A 20,878-nucleotide genomic window follows, 5' to 3' on the forward strand; every position below is an offset into this window, starting at 1 on the left:
CTCGTAGCTCAACATTGAAGAGCCATCCAAGTGGCTGACTTAATTCAAGAAATATTATTTCAAGGGGAAGTCTGTCCCCAACTTCATTTGGACTTTGGGCAATTCTTTGAAGTCTTGAAACTGGGAGGCTCTTTGGTGTCTGTTGGTCCCTCGGCTCCCTCAAGTCTATCTTTCCTTCTCTCATAGTGCCCTCCTCCATCAAGCCAGCAAGAACATATCACACCTTTCCCATGCTCATAAAGCCTCCATTCTGGGGCTGGAGAGATGGCCTAGCGGTTGAGCACTTGCCTGTGAAGCCTAAGGACCCCGGTTCGAGGCTTGGTTCCCCAGGACCCACGTCAGCCAGATGCACAAGGGGGCGCCCACGTCTGGAGTTCGTTTGCAGTGGCTGGAAGCCCTGGCGTGCCCATTCTCTCTATATCTCTGCCTCTTTCTCTTACTCTCTCTCTCTCTCTCTGCCTCTTTCTCTGTCTGTTGCTCTCAAATAAATAAATAAAAATAAAAAATATTATTTTTTAAAAAAGCCTCCATTCTGGTATAGGAAACTAGCAATGAGTAAATATACAACAAACTAAATTAAATCAAAACCTGATCATTGTGGAGAAAAGCAATATCCAGAATTTAAATAGAAGGTGTACAAACAGCAAGATGGCAGTCATGTTTACAAAATTGAATTATTAACAACATTAAAGAAAAAAAAAACAGCTCATCAAAAATTGTTTACCTGGGATATTATTGGAGGTCAAGGTTAAACTATATAAAATATAAATTTAACAAAGTCAGGCAAATTATTTAATTAATATATTCTATCTTCAAAATGATTCCACTTCAGTTAATGTAATCAATATATTAAAGGTAATATGAGAAAAGTATAATATATTAAAGGTACAATATTAGAGGTATTATGTTAAGGTATAACTAAAGGTATAATGCTATAATGTTGGCAAAATAGAAATAAGGTGAAAGCAAGATGGGAGACACTAAAAACTACAATGAAATTCCCATGTATGGTGTATTAAAAATTTCCTCAAACCTTTTGGACAGTTCATCCAGCTTTTTTACTTCTCACACGTTTCTTGCATGCTTTATGGTAAGGCTCACTGTTCTTAGGAGCGCTATAGCACAATGTCACCTTGAGAACACTTGGTTTTCTTTGTGCTTCAGGACTGACAACTCGCCCAGGGAGCTTCTTCATTACTCATCTCAAACATTTTCTTAAAGGAGATATGAGATGTTCCTATATTTGAAATGAGAATGTGGCATAGTTTTGCAAGTGCATGTATTTCCAAAACAAAAGAAAAATTTCACACTATATTTAAAACAACTTGACAATGTTTATTCATTTCCTTGATTAAAAATAAACCTTATTTGTATAACCCATAACATCAGAAGTATTGCTGAGTATATACAGAATGCAGAACTTTACAAAAATTTAAAATAGAATGTGAATGTCACCATTCAGAGACATAGCTGTTAACACATAATTTTACATCACAGCCTGTGGATGTCTTACACAGTACTTATCGTAGCAAATGTTCAATATTTTAATTTATCCTTGGACTCAAAATTAAAAACACAAAATCTCCTCAAAGTACAATAATTAACCGTAACTATTTTATGACTTACATCTTTTTGTCCTGTCATTACAAGTCAATCTCTATCTCTATTTATTTCTTCTTACTTGAAGTAAATGAGTTCACTTTCAAAACATACTATTTCTAGGATAAATATTTTGTTAAAATATGATTTGGACTTAGGTATTATATTGTAGGATAGTTCATCAGGAATGACCACTTGTGCCTATCATCCCAGATCTGAGGGAGAAGACAGGACTCCCAGAGCTTTCTGGTTAACTAGTCTAACTGAACTGGTGAGCTCCAGTGTAAGTGAAAAGCTTTGTCTCCAAAAATACTTGGGGGTGCTGGAGAGATGGCTTAGAAGTTAAGGCTTTTGCCCACAAAGCCAAAGGACCCAGGTTCAATTCCCCAGGACCCACATAAGCCAGAGGCACAAGGTGGTGCATGTGTCTGGAGTTAGTTTGCCATGGCTAGAGGCCCTGGCATGCCCATTCTCCCTCTCTCTTTCTTTGTTTCAGTATCAAATAAATAAGTAAAAATAAAATATTTTTAAAAAGTAGGTGGGGAGTGATTGGGGAAGACACCCATTGACCTCTGGAATCCATACACACATATACACATTCAACTCATATATGCATATCAATATGCACAGGTGCATGCAGAACAGTTGCAACTATTATTGAATTAAGTGTCAGAAGGGAGCAGGAGAACTATAGGAGATGTAAAATTTGCACTCAGGAAGTTTTTGGGGGGGAGAGAAATTCTGTCAAAAGTAGGCATAATATCTCTGTATGGTAGATTTCCATTTTGGCTGAGAGATTTTTAAAAAGGGAGAAATTACAGAGAATGAGAAAGTTAAAAGTACAGACACTGTACAAATCCTTAGAGCAAAACATTCAACCGATATGAAGATCCAATGTAATTGAAATACTGTGATCACGACAAAGGCAAGAAACTTCTATGAGCATATAAAACAAAATAGAACAAAACAATAAAACGCAATACAATGAAACCCATATTATTGAAAGAAATATAATTACTCAATGATATGTTATCAGAGACTTCATTTTTTTTTTTTTTAGAGACCTCATTTTAAAAAAGTCAACAGGTAAGGTGTGAAATCACAGCACTTGTAGGTTGAGGCAGGGAAAGTAGCCTGAGTCAAGCCCGTCTGGCTACTAGTCCAGATTAGTGTTGGCTACAGAGTAAGATTCTGTTCTGAACATCATAACAAACAAAAGTAAAGAAACAGATAGATAAATAATCTGGATTTTTGATGTTAGACATTCAAGTGGAAGTGGCCTCTGCTCACAGCCCTCCCCCCCCAAAAAAAAATCCCGTGAGTTACAAATGAAATCTAGGAAAAAATCAAGTTTTTTCTTAACAAAATTTGTCAATCATATGATTCTATGTACGATGTTATAATTCCAAATTAGCAGACAAAAAGAAACAATTTTGAAATTAACTTGTATAAATGTTTCAACTTATGTAGTAATACTTTTGAAATTTGTAGCGTAGTTTCAAGATAGTAACAAGCCACATAAAGAATGTTTCAACATAAAAGTCTAGATTTGAAGTTGATACATATGGTAGCTACTTATTTAGAACACATCTTCTACTATAGTTACCTTTATGGTGACTGGTACAAAATACCTGCCCCAAAGTCAATTTAAGGTTACAGACCTTAGTGGCGTGGGAAACATGGCGGTAGGAACCTAAGGCAGCTGTTTACATTTGGTCCCCAACAAGAAGCCACAGCACAATGGTAGCTGGGGTTCAGCTCACTTCCTCCTTCCTATCCAGTCCAGCACCCCACCCTATTAGAATGCTGCCACTCAGTACAGATGTGCCCTCCCATTTCATTCAACCTAATTCCTTACAGACCTACCAAGAGATGAATTCCATGGTGATTTTAAATCCTGGCAAATTGTAAACTAGAGATTAACCATCAAAATGATAATCCACTGAAGCATGGTCAACACTCCAGAAATTCCTCCTAGAATATTTCATTTCCAAGAGAAAAAGAAGAATATTGCAAACAAACTTTTAATAGTGTCTTATTAATATTTTTATTTGTTTTTTTTTTCTTTTCAAGGTAGGGTCTCACTCTAGCCTATGCTGACCTGGCATTCATTCTGTAGTCCCAGGCTGGCCTCTAACGCGCAGTGATCTGCTTACTTCTGCCTTCCTAGTACTGAGATTAAAGACATGCACCATCACTCCTGACTCTTGTTAATAATGTAAACCTGGTACATTTGCTCTGTCATCTGTCTTATCCCTTTAGAGATTGTGCAGTTCATCTTGGATCCTAGGAAAATATTGTCCTCAGATAACTGCTCTTCTCTAGAAGGTCAACTGACCTCCCTCAAACGATTTCAGGAAAATTATTGTTTCTACAAATAATGACTTCCTCCATCACCTTGAGCCTTTCCTGTTATCATTTCTATTCTAAATAACTGTGGGTGCACTTGGCCTGGATCACAATCTCTACTGATGAACACCAACATGCCTTCTAATAACATCTGGCCAATGGATTTAAAAGATGTTTGAATAAAAGCAGTGAGTTACAAGTACACCATAAATTGGCTTCAAGATCAACAACACTTGGAAATGAGCAGAAAGGAATGCAAAGGATGCATTTATCTTCATCACTGCTGCTGAACTGACAGAGAATAATCAGATAAGTTTCCCCAAACAATAAGAACCATTTTATTTCTTTCTGTTTATAGAAGGAAGGTTCTATCTAAACTGCTGAGAAAGAGAGAGAGAGAGAGAGAGAGAGAGAGAGAGAGCAAGCAAAGAGAGAGATATAGCTAGAGAGAGATGTCCACATAGATTTTAGATTTTTTTAAAAAAAATTACTTCAAGGTAGGGTCTCAATGTAGCCCAGGCTGACCTGGAACTCACTATGTAGTCTCAGGGTGGCCTTGAACTCATGGTGATCCTTCTACCTCTGCCTCTCGAGTGCTGGGATTAAAGGCGTGCACCACCTCGCCCAGCAATATTTTAGATTTTTATAGAATAAAAAAATTGGGAAACAATAAAGAGTAGTGCTTTTTATATTTTATACTATTATTGTGTAAAATGTTGAATTATGTTTATTGTGAAGAATATTTATTTATTTATTTACTTGAGAGCGACAGACACAGAGAGAAAGACATAGAGGGAGAGAGAGAGAATGGGCTCGCCAGGGCTTCCAGCCTCTGCAAACAAGCTCCAGACGCGTGCGCCCCCTTGTGCATCTGGCTAACGTGGGACCTGGAGAACCGAGCCTCGAACCGGGGTCCTTAGGCTTCACAGGCAAGCGCTTAACCACTAAGCCATCTCTCCAGCCCATATTTTTGATAATAACATCTTATTGCAAAAGACAGAGACAGTGTGATCTCATAAAACATTTGTATGATATATTTGTCAGTGAATTATGACATAATTTGCTCCATAAGTTATATAGACATACTTTCACATTAGTCTAACAAATCACTTCGGTTCTGTTAGTTGACTTTTAAGTGGTCATTACTGTGGAATGCTGAAACCGAATTCATTTCAAATGACCTCCAATTAAAAACATGCTTTGCTATCCCAAGTGGAGAAACAAAGGTGGATCTAGAAATAACTTTAGATTGGGAATTGTGAGGCACCCCAGGCCAATCTTGTCTTTCCCCAGTTTCTGATTCTCCTTTATCATTCAGATAGAATGATCGTAGTCTTTGGTTGATTTGATGTCAATACCCAAGGCATAAGTCTGTAAGCGAATGAAAGTTGTTTGCTAATTGTGTGTGTGTTTGCCTGTGGCTTATGTGTGCTTTGTGTGTGTGTGTGCATGTGTGAGTGTGTTGTGTGTATGTGTGCATATGTGCCTGCATGTTATGTGTGTGTGTGTGTACATGCGTGCCTATGTGTTATTTAAGGAAAGTATAGTTTGGCATTTTCCTCAGATGATTCATGGTGTGTGTATATTCCTTTGTCAGACATAAACTCAGAAGCCTGGATACTGGTTTAATGTTGTGGCACTAGCTTAAAGCCAGGTGGTGAACTGTGAGGCACACAGGATTTTTCACTGAGATGAAAAGCACTTACCAAATACAAGACTTTGGGTAGATGTTTAAACATTGGGAAGCTCAATGTTCTATTGACATTCTGGTGCACTGTCGAGACCATTGCGGTGGGGTGTGGAAAAGTCCAGCAGACCCCCTTCCTTTGTGACTCCACATACCGGTCACCTTTCATGTCAGACTGTTAAAGATACTTCTTTCTACTGATCATACTGTTCATGGGTCTTGCACAACTTCTCAAATTCTAATTAAGCAAATTGTAATTTCTTTTATCTTTTTTTTTATGGGAGGTGGAAATTCAATCATTACGCATATTTGTGATTTTTCATACGTTGGTTGTTTATGTGGGAAACAAAAGCGCTTTCCCTGGAGGAAGTATGTCCCATGGAAGAAGCATGCCCCAGACAAGAGAGGAGGAAGTTCTTTCTTGGTTGTGAATTTCTTCTAAGCCCCCCCTGCACTCTCAGCTGCAGAAGGCTGCTAGCTAATGGGATGCATGCACGTGTTCCTTTCCAAGAGAAGCCAGTAAATAAGCTGTTGGAGGCTTAAGGGGTTCCTGTTTGTTTGAAACACAACGGCACATTAAATTCCTATTATGTGTCAGTCCCCATGCCTGATATGAGGGAACCAACAGAAAAATTATCTACACTGCCCAAGGTTTCACAGTCAGAATGTTCTTTTATATAGCAATTGTAATGCAGAGTAGTGCACTGTCTGTAATCTGACAGGTACACGTTGAAATACGCTTAAGAAAAGGTTCACCAAAGGGGCAAATTTTAAACTCATCGCTAAGTCAGACCTTGCCTTTCCAAGGCTGGGTTGGGGTAGGTGAGATAATTGCCTCTTATCCTCCGCGGTGAAAGGTGAAACATGTCGCGTAAAAGAAGCCAGGGATGAGTCTGGGCATCTCCTGGGTATGATGGCTCCTTTTTCATCAGCGGAGGCTGGGCTGTGTGTGGGAGACGGGGGAAGACCAGCTTTGACAGGCAGCAGCTGCATTTCCACGGAGAGACTAAGACTGTTCGATCAGGAAATTTCCTCAGTCAGATTTGCATCTTAGGAACAGCCCCCAGGGGAGATACTGGAAGACAAGAAACCATGAGATGTTAAGTGTGAAGCTAGAGGGTCTATCTTCTGGGCTAGTCCAATAAAGTCTATGGAAAATACTAAAGAAGGATGACAGTTCGTGCCGATAAAGGCCCCGCTGTGGGTTGGCGATAGTCCACATTGACGGGGATCGTGCACTGGAGAAGCATCTTACCGTGATGTTATGCTTTCCCATTTATTTAAATCCTGTTTTCTCTGCTGCAAAATGTACACGAGGCTACTTTCCCTTCAGAATTGTGGGAATAACCTCTCATGAACATGCATTGGGTTTAGGGTAGTAATGTGGACATAAAGCATTCTAAATAAGTTAGTAAGAATAGAAGATAACTGTTTCATACCTGAATAGGACAAAGGAACTTGTGGAAGAAGAAAATGCCACGCTATCTACCACTTTCTGGTGGAAAAGGGTTGAGGGGGTGAGGTTGGGCATGGTCAGTCCAAATCTCTTGTGGAACACTGAGGCAAACTTGTCTCACTCTTTGGGGTGTTTCAGACTGATCAGAAGGCATTGACTTGAGAGCTTATTCCCCACCCCCCAGCCTTGCTGGGGAAGGTGTCTCACATAAAGGAAGGATACTGGGAAGGCACATCAACTCTCTATTCCTTCTTCCATGTAGGTTGGATAGACAATTAAGAGCTGCTCATATCCTTCCTCCTCTCCTTAGTGTTTTTATTCCTTCTGTCTTCCTTTCTCTCTACCTTGTGTTCCCACCATCACCCCTTGATTCTTCTGTCTCTAGCATTGGTGCATACGTGGCAGGCCTATCCAGTTTTCCACTGGGCTCCTACCTGGCTAGGTCTTCTGCTGTCTCCACAGTGGGTTGCCTGAGGTCTGTGGTGACTCATAACTCCACCAGTTCATTCAAAGAGAAATGACCAAGGAAGTCAGTTTAACCAGAAATATTGTGAATGTGGTATTTAACTAACTCCTGTAATTTCTCCTCCCTGCTTTCTTTGTCAGAACTCTCAAGGAAAAGTTACAGTTCAGCACCTGAAGTTACCCCAAAACAATGGACTGTTGCATCCCAAAAACGGCAAATTCAACCACATACCCGAGGCTTCTAAATCGCCAAAGAGAGGGAAGTTAAAAACAAGTTCCAAAAAGAACATTACTTATTATCCAGGAATTTATTAAGCATGATGGAGACAGTCACCCAGAGATTTTTCAGCCTCTTTGTTTCAAGAGGAAGTAATGAATTTTAATTAGTGGAGGAGACAGCTTTCCACTAAGGAGAAGAAAGCAAAGCATGCAGGAACATTAGTGCTCGTGGAAGATAATGTTTAGAGCAAGTAACACCCTTTATTAATGCCGAATTGATGAGTATTGCTCTCCGCCTCCCGCCACGTGCCACATAAATGCAAAACTCAAACCCTGAAAGAGTGCTGCAGATTGTGAAAGGAAGGACCAAAAGGACTATAAACTAGATCGTTGTTTATTTTTTTCTAGTTCACAAGGTACTTAAGACATGGACCATTATTTGTAACTGTTAATTGATGATAACACACTTTCAACAATATTTGCTTTGACTACTGATGGCAACAGTCCTTTTTGTTTTTGTTTTATATTTTATTTTTATTTATTTATTTGACAGAGAATGAGACAGAGAGAATGGGCATGCCAGGGCCTGTAGCCACTGCAAATGAACTCCAGACGTGTGCACCCCCTTTTGCATCTGGCTAACTTGGGTCCTGGGGAATGGAACCTGGGTCCTTGGGCTTTGCAGGCAAGTGCCTTAAGCACTAAGCTATCCCTCCTGCCCAGCAGTCCTTTTTGTATTGAAAAATTTATGGGATAGGTCTATATGAAACAGGTGCTTCCATTTCCCTTCAAACCATGTGTCTTCATTACCTGGGAGGATTTGGGAAGCTAGAAGGTATGAATGTAAGATACGGATTCAAACATTGCTTACTAAATCTTTTTCTCAAAATGCTAATTTAGAGTTAATGTCACATTCACAAACACATGGGTGCCAGAATGTAGGAAAGAAGTATATTCATCATAGTATTTGGGGAAAAAGAGTTGATTTTGATTTGGCTTTGGAAGCATGATTCAAGTAGTATGAAATCAAGTATTTTCTTTTGTCATTGTTCAAATTTCATCAGCAGTCCGGCCACAATTCCTCTGGAGGCCCATAGTGCTCCTAACCTAGCATACCTTTAACAGTGCTTTCTCTCAGAGAATAGACCAAGCCCATATGTTACCTCTAGCCTGTGCTTCTACAGTTAAAATAAGGGTGTACAGCTTTTGTTTTCAAATAATGAAATGGATTGGTCTTAGGTGATGCCAATCAAAGAGGCCAGTGGGTTGCTTATGCATTTGTGAACTCCAGTCTGAGCACATTGCTATTCTAAATAAGAAAGCTGAATATTCAGTCCCTTTATGCCCATAAGAAATGATGATGCACTTTAGCTTAATCTTTCATAAAGTCTCTTTCTTTTATATATTTTTATTTACTTATTATTAGAGAAAGAGAGAGGAAGAGAGAGAGAGAGAGAGAGAGAGCATGCCAAGGCCTCCGGCCACTGCATATGAACTCCAGATGCATGTACTACCTTGTGCATCTGGCTTACATGGGTCCTGGGGAATTGAACCTGGGGTTTTAGCTTTTGCAGGCAAGTGCCTTAACCACTAAGCCATCTCTCCAGCTCACATTCGCTTAATTTTGTGTTATATATGTATATGTGTATGGAAGTTCAGAGGTGGACACTGGGTGCTTTCCTCCCTCACTCTCCACATTGTTCTGTGAGACATGAATGCTAACTGGAGTAGAGCCCATGAGCAAGTCTAGACTAGCTAAACAGTGAGCTTTAGGGGTTCCTGGTATCAATGTCCCTGTCAATGGGATTACAAATGTGTTCCACTATGGCTGGAATTGCATGTGGGTGCTAGGGGCCTAAAATCAGTTCCTCATGCTTACACCATAATCATCCCCTCCACCCCCCGCCAAGTCATCTCCCAAACCAATTAGTTTTCTTTTCAGGGCATTGTGAATATTTGCCCACTGTTACCTTACCAGAATTGTTGAGTTTGTGTGATTCAGGAATCTATAAGACACAGAAGGGAACCATTTCCTGCTGCACAATTGTCACCCTACAACTTCATTGTGCATCGGCTGGAGAGAAAGAAGTTGCATGCTCGTCTCACGTAGAGTAAATCCCTTCCTCTTCTTCACACTCTGCTCTTCTGGTGTTGGATAAAGAGTTGTAGTAGTAAAGCTTGGTTAATGCTTTTATCATGATCTTTAATGTTTGATTCACAGAATAGAACCAGCTCTTAGAAACTGGAGAATTAGTCGAATACAAGCAGACTAGTAGTTTCAAAGTTATAATTCAAAATCTACTAATGAACGAAGACTGCATTCTTTTGTTTGTTTGTTCACTTGTTTTTATTTGAGAGCCACCAACAGACAGAGAAAGGGGCAGATTGAGAATGGGTGAGCCAGGGCCTCCAGCCACTGCAAACGAACTCCAGACACGTGCGCCCCCTTGTGCATCTGACTAACGTGGGTCCTGGGGAATCGAGCCTCGAACCAAGTCCTTAGTCTTCATAGGCAAGTGCTTAACTGCTAAGCCATCTCTCCAGCCCAGGACTGCGTTCTTAATGCACTAGGGATTGATTCAGAAGCAAGCCTTCCATTTGAGTTCTTACATGTACATATTCACCACTTCATTCAACACTACTTGAGGTTAAGGCTCCATTAGGGAACACAAGTTGATGAGCGTAGAGTAATAATGGCTCATTTATAGAATTTAAGGAGATGATAATCTAGTATTAAAGTATACAATTACTCTACAAAATGCAATTGAAAAGTCCCTTATATACACTAGTGTATGCAGTCCAAACTCTAACTTTCTGTGAATTTCCAATGCTTCTTTGAGTCAGCTATGGTTTTGATAATCTGGTTTGTTTCAGAATAATCGAGATGGCTAGCTTACCGCTTGCTACTTGACATTTTGAGAAAGGCCGTGTTCGTTTGGGCCTCACTGTTCTCTGCATTGAAAATCTTTACTTCTCCTCCCTCACCAAATGTCCATGGTGCGTCACACATAGGGTCATAGCCCACATCAGCCACAGCCATATCACTCTCAACTCTCTTCCACTTGTGCATTATTGCACTTAAAAATTAGCGTTAAAGATTACAGTCAACCAAATTCACAGTGCACCAGGTGAATAACTACTGTGTGTATAGATAAGCTTGGGATCTGTGTTTTCTAGTAAAATATATTTAAGAGATTCTGCTGACATTAGAAATGGGGTCGGTACAGGTATAATTAAGTTGGGTTCGTATTTGGTTCAGGGGGAACTTAAATCTGCATGAGTGGGAGTGTTTTTATAGGAAGGTAAAAGTCGACATTGAGATAATGGTGTGTGATGATAATCATGGGGATTAGAGAACAAATCTGCAATTCTAAGAAAACCTGGCTTACCTCATTTTGTATAATTTTTTTATGTCTATCCATTTTCCTACAGATTTTATAAATCCATTTTTTTTTTCTTTTCAGCAATATGAAATCCGTTGTGTAAATGTACCACATTTTCATTATCCATTCAACACAGGATGAATAGCTAGGTTAAATGGAATTAACCTAGCTGTTGTGAATGGAGCAGCAACAGACAAGGAATGTGCAAGTGTCTCTATGGTAGAATACAGCATCGTTTTGGCATATGCCCAGAGAGATATATCTAGGTCCCATGGCCGTCTCATTGTAAGCTTATTTAGAAACCCCCACACTGAATTCTACAGTAGCTGCATCTGCTTACACTCCTACCAAAAGGAATACGGTTTCCCCTTTCCAGTTAGTTTTCCCCTTGCCGGTTAGTTTTCTTGGTGATAGACATTCTGAATGAAGACGAGATCTTGAAAGCTTTTTAATTTGTATTCCCTGAATTTCTCAGGATGTTCATTTTTTTTTTTTTTTTTTTTTTACAAATGTCTGTTGGCTATTTGTGTTTCTTCTTATTTGAACTCACTGTTCATTCCATTAATCTATTCATTTGAAGTTTTGTTATTCTGAGGCTTAAATTTTGCAGATTTTTATATATTCTAGATGTCAGCACTCTTTCTGAGAACAGTTGACAAACATTTTCACTCATTCTGTAGACGTTCTGTTTGCTCATAGTTTCCTTTCTTGTGAGGAAACTTTTTAGTTTCATGCAGTCCCGTTTATTGATTCTTAGAACGATTTTCTGTGCTCTTGGATTCCTCCTGTACCTGTGCATACACACAAACACACACACAAACACACACACACACACACACACACACACACACACACACACGCACGCACGATGTTTGTTAAGAACACTTGATGAAAATAAATCTACTAGGCAACAATTAGTTATGCGAACATGTTGCAAAACTAAATAAGCAGCATGATTTTATACAATGCATAAATATATGTGAAAAATAAGATGCAAGAAAGAAAGAAAGGGAGGAAGGAAAGCAAGAATAAGTTGCAGACATCAACAGAAGCAGAGAACACGCAGGCAAATACCATCCGTTAGAGATTTGCTTATTATATTTTCTTTGATCCCATCCTTTGTTGTTCAAACCAGAGAAAAAACACATTTTTGTTGTCTTAGGTGCCAGCTCATGGTAATAGCAGACCACAAAGAGCAGCCCCAGCAAAGCAGCACAGACAGGCGTGCAAACTTCTCTGTGTATCTAATTCCCCACTTGATAAATGGGACAAGTAGAATATTTCTGAGAAATAATGTTATGAACCACTTGGAGTTAATAATATGTTCACTGCCATATGATCAGAACTTTGCCAGCTACATGCACTTCAGATATGTGGATTAAATAATATGCCATGGTTTCTGTTTCTAGGCTAGTTTGTGTTTATTTTTATTTTTTATTTTATTTTTTTGTTTTTCGAGGTAGGGTCTCACTCTGACCCGGGCTGACCCAGGGTGGCCTCGAACTCATGGTGATCCTCCTACCTCTGCCTCCCGAGTGCTGGGATTAAAGGCGTGTGCCACCACGCCCGGCTTAGTTTGTGGTTTTTAATATAGGCGTTGGCAAACTTTAGCTCTGGGGCCAAATCCAGATCGTCTGCCTGTCCCCTACCCTCGTCAATGAAGGGATCTTTGTGAATGAAGCCATCTTTGTTTACATGATATCTACAGTCATTTTCAGAACCGATGAGTATTGCCAGAAGTTGTGAGACTCACAAAGCTTAAAGTATTTGCTCTCTGGTTTTTATGGGAAAGCTTGACAACTTCCACTTAGTCGGTACAATCTGCCGCATATGCTCTTTTCTTGCGCTATTTTTAGAAAACTCGCCAGTTTTCCTGCGGGCCACTTCCTTTTTAAATCATCTTTTGGCTTTATTACAACTCAAAGTGGGGATGATTAGAATATACTGCTGTTTGGTCACTAATTCTACCTAAGTTCACAGTAGTTGAAAGTTTGAAGCCATGGATTAAGATGGAGCCTCAGTAGACCTGGTGACTAAAATGAAGAGTTATATAAGATAGTTAATTGCCTCCACATTTTCTGATAGGATTTTACGTGATAATGGCTCATGAGTATTTGGTGAGCATGTAACTTGAAACCATATTTTCCTATTGAGAATCATTTTTCTTTAGAGCAATTTCTCAAGCTATTGATTCCCATACCTAGTAATGCTGAATGTATTAAGCAAAGCAGTAAAGTAAAAGTAATGACCCCAAACTCAAGGGTGAATTTATAAAGCCCAAATTACTAGCTCTTAAAGTAAGAACATGGGTCATATAATCATTGGTGAAATTTATCTGGGCCATCTTGCTCAGTGTTTGCTATGATATGATATGAGAGTGGAACGCTGGTCCTGTCCCCAAGTAGAGTCTACCCATTTATGTCTTTAAAGACAGGTAATTTTCTTGCTCATATGCCTAGCTTTAAACATTTACCATACAATAGTCTCTGCTAACCCTAAAAAGGTGTAAATTCTGGATTGAGGACTGTCTCTAGAGATCCATGTAATTGTTCTTTCAATATTCATGGAGGAAAATGGGATAATTTTAAGTGATTTTCTGCTAAATATTAAATAATAAGTTGGCTCCTTGGAATCTAACTTCTGAGTGAAAGGAGAGGACTATGGTGCTAAGGTTTAAGATTGTATTAGTTAGGGATCTAGAATGAATTATATTAAAAAGGGAATTTATTGGAATAGCTCATAGTAGTCCAGTAGCAGGTGCTGCCCTGAGAATCAGGGAACCCGGTAGCTGCTCAGTCCACGTGGCCAGATGCCTCAGGGTTCCCATCCATGCAGCTCTTCAGTTGATGCTGGTCTTCACTCCACACTGGAAGGCAGCAAGCAGCTCCGACAGCCAAGTGGAAGGAAGGAAGGGGGTCTTTTCACCCCAGAGCTTCCTTATATAAAGCCCTCCTCTGAGAGAGGCCATCCACTCTAGGGGAAGGTCTCACTATGGGGGAAGGACTTCCTCCTTCAGTGAATCCTTCCTGGAAGCAACCTCAGAGACTCACCGGAAAGGGATTTCTGTGGATTACTAAACAGATCAAGTTGACAACACCTTAACCATAACAAAGAGAGTTTGATCAACTCCAGCACACCTCAGGTCTGTATAACTGTATCACTTGGAGATGAATTTGGTTTCTACTTACCCTTAAGTGGTCTGAAGGTTTCTGAGACTTAAGAACACCTCAGTGTCTTCTGAGGAATTATTCAATTTATTTGTGTGCAATGTCTGAGAATCACCTGATAAAGCAGCTAATTTATGGAAAGATTTTCAGCAGTCATTTGAGACCATTTTAATCCACTACCCAAAAGACTTTATCCAAATTGGGTTCACCTCAAGATCATTATACAACAAACAATTATTGAGGATAAACTAATTAATAGACAGTGCTAGCTTCCCTTATAGTAAAGACACAGAAGTAATTAAAGCTCAGCTATTTAAAAGTAAGTACTTTGTTAAGTACCAAGGAAACAAAAATAGGAAGGTTTTTTTGAGTACTATAACATTATGAAGAGATGGAATTTGAAATGTGATCATCAGGGAGTGTTTCCTTGTGAGAAAAAAAAAAAAGATTTGAGTGTTATGTAAGCAAACATAGTCAGGGTCATCTTTTGTTCCCTTGGCTTCCCATTCCCATGGCAAATGTGGGCTGTCTCTAATTCACCTGCAATATATATATATCAGTTGAAAAAATTCTCAAGGAAGCTCCATCCTCTGGAAAGAAACGCTGATATATATACATATATATATATATATATATATATATATATATATATATATATATACATATATATATATATATGTATATGTCAGAGGATGGAGCTTCCTTGAGAATTTATTTTTGTTTTTCGAGGTAGAGTCTCACTCTAGCCCAGGCTGACCTGGAATTCACTCTGTCTTCTCAGGGTGTCCTTGAACTCCCTGTGATCCTCCTACCTCTGCCTCCCATATGCTGGGATTAAAGGCATGCACCACCACACCCAGCTTCCTTGAGAATTTTTCATGGAAGACTTTAGCAACCAGAACATTTTTTGACATTATTAATTGCGATGAGCAGAGAGGGTTTTGATGCTCAGAGTGAGAATTTAGTGCTTCTCCCCAGGGTGCAGACCTTTTTTAGGCATTCATACCACCACAATCTCCCTCAAAACGGTGATTAGATAGCTACGTTAGCAGAGACTAAAGGGCAGTCTCCTCGATCACTCTCTCCAATGGCAGGTGGCGGTTACAGCATCACTTCCTGACTAACTGCAGCCACTCTGACCAAGTACCAAAGTCGGGACTCCAACATTTCACACTTGGTGTAACAATCTAGGATGAAATTGTAAAGGACGTGAACAAATCTTTTTAGACTCTAATAAGGCAAGAGAGAGCATGCTCAGAGAACTATATTTTTTAAGACATATCACATTTTCTAGGGGGGAGAAAAAGGTTGTGCAAGAAAATGAAGATTAGTGTAGGTCCTAGAAGATATTATACTAAAGAATAGGCCAATTAATGTGTGTGGAGGAATAAGTTTTGAAGTCCAATGATTTAATTTGGGATTAAAATGTGTAATAAAACAAGAATAAATGAAAGGCTACTGTTACCATAGACTCCTCAGAAAATGTGCCATTTTTACAAAGAAACTTACCAAGTTATAAACTTTAAAAAATGCTTTTGTTTATTTATTTGCCTGCAGAGAGCGAGGGAGTGAGGGAGAGAGAGAAAGAGAGAGGAGAGACAGAGAGATAGGGAGAGTGGGTGTACCATGATCTTCAGCCACTGAAAATGAACACTGTGCATCTGGGTTTACATGAGTGCTGCTGGTCAACTGAACTCATTTCAGTAGGCTTTGCAGACAAGGGCCTTAGCCACCAGGCCACCTCTCCGGGCCAATGTTATATACTTAAAAAAAAAAAAAAATTAAGAGGAACAAACACACAGATTTCATGATGCTTGTTTAAGGAGAATATATGCTTTCATGTGTCAGAGAAGGCTGAATTTAAAGGAAAACTACCCATACTTTTGGAAAACAGAATTGCTGTAGGCCTGGATTAGAGGCTGGAGGGAACTGGATCACATTTCCATATTCTTGTGTCCCAGAAATAAAAGTTAGACTAGGGACATGTGGGTCGTAATAGACTTAATTTATTGAGAAAGAGAACATTACTGAAAGTAGCGGCAGACCAAAGAGCTGGTTAAGATGAGAATTTCTAATGGCATTCAGCCGTGAGAGCGGTGAGCCTTTTGGGGTGTTTACATAGTGCCAGTCTGTCTTCTTTCACATTTGCAGACAACTTGATTTTCTCACCCATATTCTGGCCTTACGTGCAACCCTGATGTAGAAGACTTTCCAGTCTTTCTTCTAATGGCTTCTCTCATGTCAATCTTGATGCCTTTTTCTGCTCTCTAACCACAGAATGGAGAGTATGTAAGTAAATAATAATAGACATGGAGAGGCTGGGGAGATGTCTCTTCAGGTAATGCATTGAACTGCAAAGCCTAACTACCTAAGTTTGATTCCCTAGTTACCCATGTAAAGCCAACTGCACCAAGTGGTGCATGTGTCTGGAGTTCATTTGCAGTGGCTGGAGCCCTAGAGTGTCCATTCTCTCTCTCTCCACAAGACTGAGGCAGGAGGATCAGTGTGACTTTCAAGCCAGCCTGAGACTACATAATGAATTTCAGGTCTGTCTGGGCTAGAGGACACCCTATCTCAAATAAAAAGAAAGAAAAAGAAAGATTATGTAGCATAACCTTACGATATTTATCTCTGGCCTAGAACTCTCATTACCAGAAATTGGTTGAGCTGTTGATCAGAGAGACCTATCAGGTCCCCCAAATAAGACATGCTTCTTTTAAAGTATTTGATCACCCACCTGAGGTAAAAGTTGCTGAAGACACCATATGCTGCTGACACAGAGCACCAAGACACATGGATGGAATCTTGAAGAAAGCCAGCCCCCTGATAGGCCATCTAGTGCTGGAAAGCACCATATGAGCCACTGGGGGAAAGTGGCCAACAACGCTGTGAACAAGCAGGGGTCTAGGCTACTCAGAAGCCACCAGCCTGACCAGATGCACGCACCAGTGCAAAGGTGGCACACAGCCTTGGTGGGTAACCAGTGGCTTTCTGACTGGCTAAGAGATTCACTCAGTGGAAAAGAACCCATAGCTGTAAATGGTCAAAATCATATGAAGACCAAGATTATGGTCTCCACTGACAAGCTCCCTCTAGTCTTTGGCTAAAAGAGGGGCTAAAACCATTTAACCTCTGGTGACTTCATTCTTCACTGGTGAATCTAATTTTCTTTTTCACAAAGTAATGAGACTTGACCACCCTTCACACGTCAGCCAATGCCCAGCTGAAACCATAGAGGAATTTGGGAGACAAGCAAGAGCGCTGCTTCCATGTTGAGCCTGACAATCAGCACCAGGGTGAAGGAGACAGACCCTGAGGACACCCAATACCCACCAAAGCAGAGATACAGAGGCTACTGGGAGCTCATCACTGAAATAGAATTAAATCATACCTACCACGGCTCAGGGAATTTTGCAGAAGAGGGGAAGGAAAGATTGTAAGAAACACAGGTTGGCACATCATACCAAGAGACATTGCTCACCCCCAATAACTGACAGCTGCTCCCACAATGCATACCCACAATCCCATAGGCTGTACCAGAAACCCACCGAGGATGACTCTCAGTAGAATGGGGGCAGGGAGGAGGGAAAAGAGGGTACCAACACATGGTGTATCCATACAAAATATGTTCTAAAAAGAAAGAAAGAAAGTACCTTTAAAGGAGCAGGCATTTTACACTTGTAATCCTAGCACTCTGAGAGGCTGAACCAGGGGGATGGCTGCAATTCCAAGTCCAGCATGGACTACATAGCAAGACCCTGTCTCTTAGTAAAAAACAAATAAAGTGGGCTGGAGAGATGGCTTAGCAGGTAAGGCACTTGCCTGCAAAGCCAAAGACCTAGGTTCGACTCCCCAGGACTCACATAAGCCAGATGCACAAGGGGGTGCATGTTTTGGAGTTTGTTTACAGTGACTGGAGGTCCTGGGACCCTTTCTCTCTCTCTCTCTCTCTACCTGCCTATTTCTGTATCTCTCTCTTGCTCAAAAATAAATAAAAATAAAATATTTTAAAAATAAATAAAATGCTTTTAAGTGTGCATCAAAAAAATAGATCAGGATGGTGAGTCATGAATTCCTTCAAGGTACATAGTGTTAAACATAGGATAGGGAAATGTGAATATAGTGTAATTACCAAAAAAAAATAGTAGGATATGATATAATTTTGGTTAAAAAGAAGAGCAGTGTAACATATAAGCTCAACATAAAAACTATGCATGCTAAGGCAGATATGAACTGCATAGGGCTCCTAGATGAACTAAAGTTAAGGCTAAGATATAATTGCTCTTAATTGTTCTTACAATGACTAAGAGGTTAAAAGTGTTGCAGGGAACATGAAAACAAATGCATCATCCTAGATATACAAGAGATAAGGAAGTTTGGTGATTCATCCTCATAAATTAATAAGTATCTAACAGGAAATTTAGGTAAGAGCAAAAAGACAAGAATAAAAGGGGCAGTGAAGGCATTTTCTGCAGTGTGTTACAAGCTTTTAAGACTGAACATGAATTTGCTAAGGAAGTCTACTTATGTAAGCATAATCACTTCATTTTCCCCCAAATTAGCTTTCAGAATTTCATAGGAAATTGAAACTGCCCACCAAGCTGTCCTTGTCGTCTCTTCTCCCTTCCTCCTCCTTCTCTTGATATCCCTCTTTCTTTTTAAAAACATTTGCTGTAAGTTAACTATGTTCTGTCTTTATGAAAACTTAATTAGAGAAAAAAATGGCTATAACTAGGCCTGGATAACTTAAGTGCTGTCAGTAAAGAAAATAAAATTGCTGTTAAGAACATGTTTACCTGAAATCTTCTCTTGAAATTTTTATATTAAAAGCCAATTACACATCCAAATGAGAGGAAAGAAAACAAAAACCCATGTTGCTTTCATCCCTGATTATTTCTTATATAGAAATAGAACCATTTAATTCTAGTAAAGATATTGTTGCCATTTTCTGAATTTGCATTTGTCATAGTCTGTATGCATGCATGCATGGAAGAAAGGAAGGAAGGAAGGAAGGATGGATAGATGGAAGGATAGATAGATAGATAGATAGATAACAGATAAATAGAAGATAGATAAATAGATGATAGATACAAGTTCTGGAATATCTCTTTTGTTGGTTAGTCATATTTTAAGCATGTCTTTTAAGTTCACATTTAGATTGAATTTTCTTTCTTTTTTTGATAAAAGGGATGCTGATGACATCAATCCTTTTTGCTTTGTTGATGGTTAATACATTCTGCATCTTATTCAAAAGCATTCCAGCTACTCAGCAGATATGCACATATTCTCTTATGCTCTAAAACTCTTTTAATTCTTTAGTTTTTTCAAATTTATGAATAGATTTTATATGAGACTTTGTTTACTAATTGTTATGTAGGAGACGATCAATTTTCTATTTTATATGTAGATAACCATTTTTGGATTATCTATTAATCAGACAGATTTTATTCTCTCTATGTTTTCATGGCATCTCTGATAAAAATTCTATGGTCAGGTACTTATATGTTTAACAGGAATTTGTTTTCTGTTGTGATCTGTTGATTTGACCCTTTTCATATTTATATAATTTTCAGAATCATTTTCTCAATTCAGTTATATCAGTTGATATATAAACAATAATTATGAGTTTGAGGTATTGTATAACCCCCATCCACAAATATATATATATTTATTTATTATAATTATAATTATAAATATATAAAAAATATATATTTGTGTATGTGTGCATGTGTGTGTATCTTTCAATGTTGTGGGCCTACTTTCATTTCTTTATTTTTAAAAAATCATATTTTATTTACTTATTTGAAAGCAAGAGGGAAAGAGAGAGAGAGAGGCAGGCAGAGAAAGAACTGGTGTGCCAGGGCCTTTAGCTCCTGCAAACTCCAGTTGCATCTGCTACCCTGTGCTTCTGGCTTACCTGAGGACTGGGAATTGAACCTGGGTCCTTAGGCTTCTCAGTGAAGCACCTTAACTGCTGAGCCATCTCTGCAGCCCTTTCATTTCTGTGTGTAATGCTTTTAAAATGTTATATGGTGATCATGGACTTCTTTAATTACTATTATGTAGATTCTAATAGATTATAAGTATTTTTAAAAATGAGCCTCTTGGGCTAGAGAGATGGCTTAGTGGTTATGCACTTGCCTGTGAAGCAAAAGGACCCCGGTTCAAGGCTCGATTCCCCAGGACCCATGTTGGCTAGATGCACAAGGGGGCGAAAGCATCTAGAGTTCATTTGCACTGGCTGGAGGCTCTGGCACACCCATACTCTCCTCTTCCCCACCCCGCCTCTTTCTCTGTCTGTCTGTTTCTCTCAAATAAATAAATAAAAATAAACAAAAAGGCATTTAAAAATGAGGTTCTTTTTAACTTATGTAATTACATTGTAAAAATAGTTTTGAATTTTTTGATTGATAGGTTTCATATAATTATATGAAGCATTTTGTTCATAAGCCTCTCCCATTATCTTCCCTTGATCTCTCCCCATCTTTTTTCTGCTAAACCACTTGTCTCCAACCATCCTTTCTTCTATTTGTTGCTTTTTTATTGTGCTTGG

The sequence above is a fragment of the Jaculus jaculus genome, chromosome 18 (genome assembly GCF_020740685.1).
Source record: "Jaculus jaculus isolate mJacJac1 chromosome 18, mJacJac1.mat.Y.cur, whole genome shotgun sequence".
Classification (NCBI taxonomy): Eukaryota; Metazoa; Chordata; class Mammalia; order Rodentia; family Dipodidae; genus Jaculus; species Jaculus jaculus.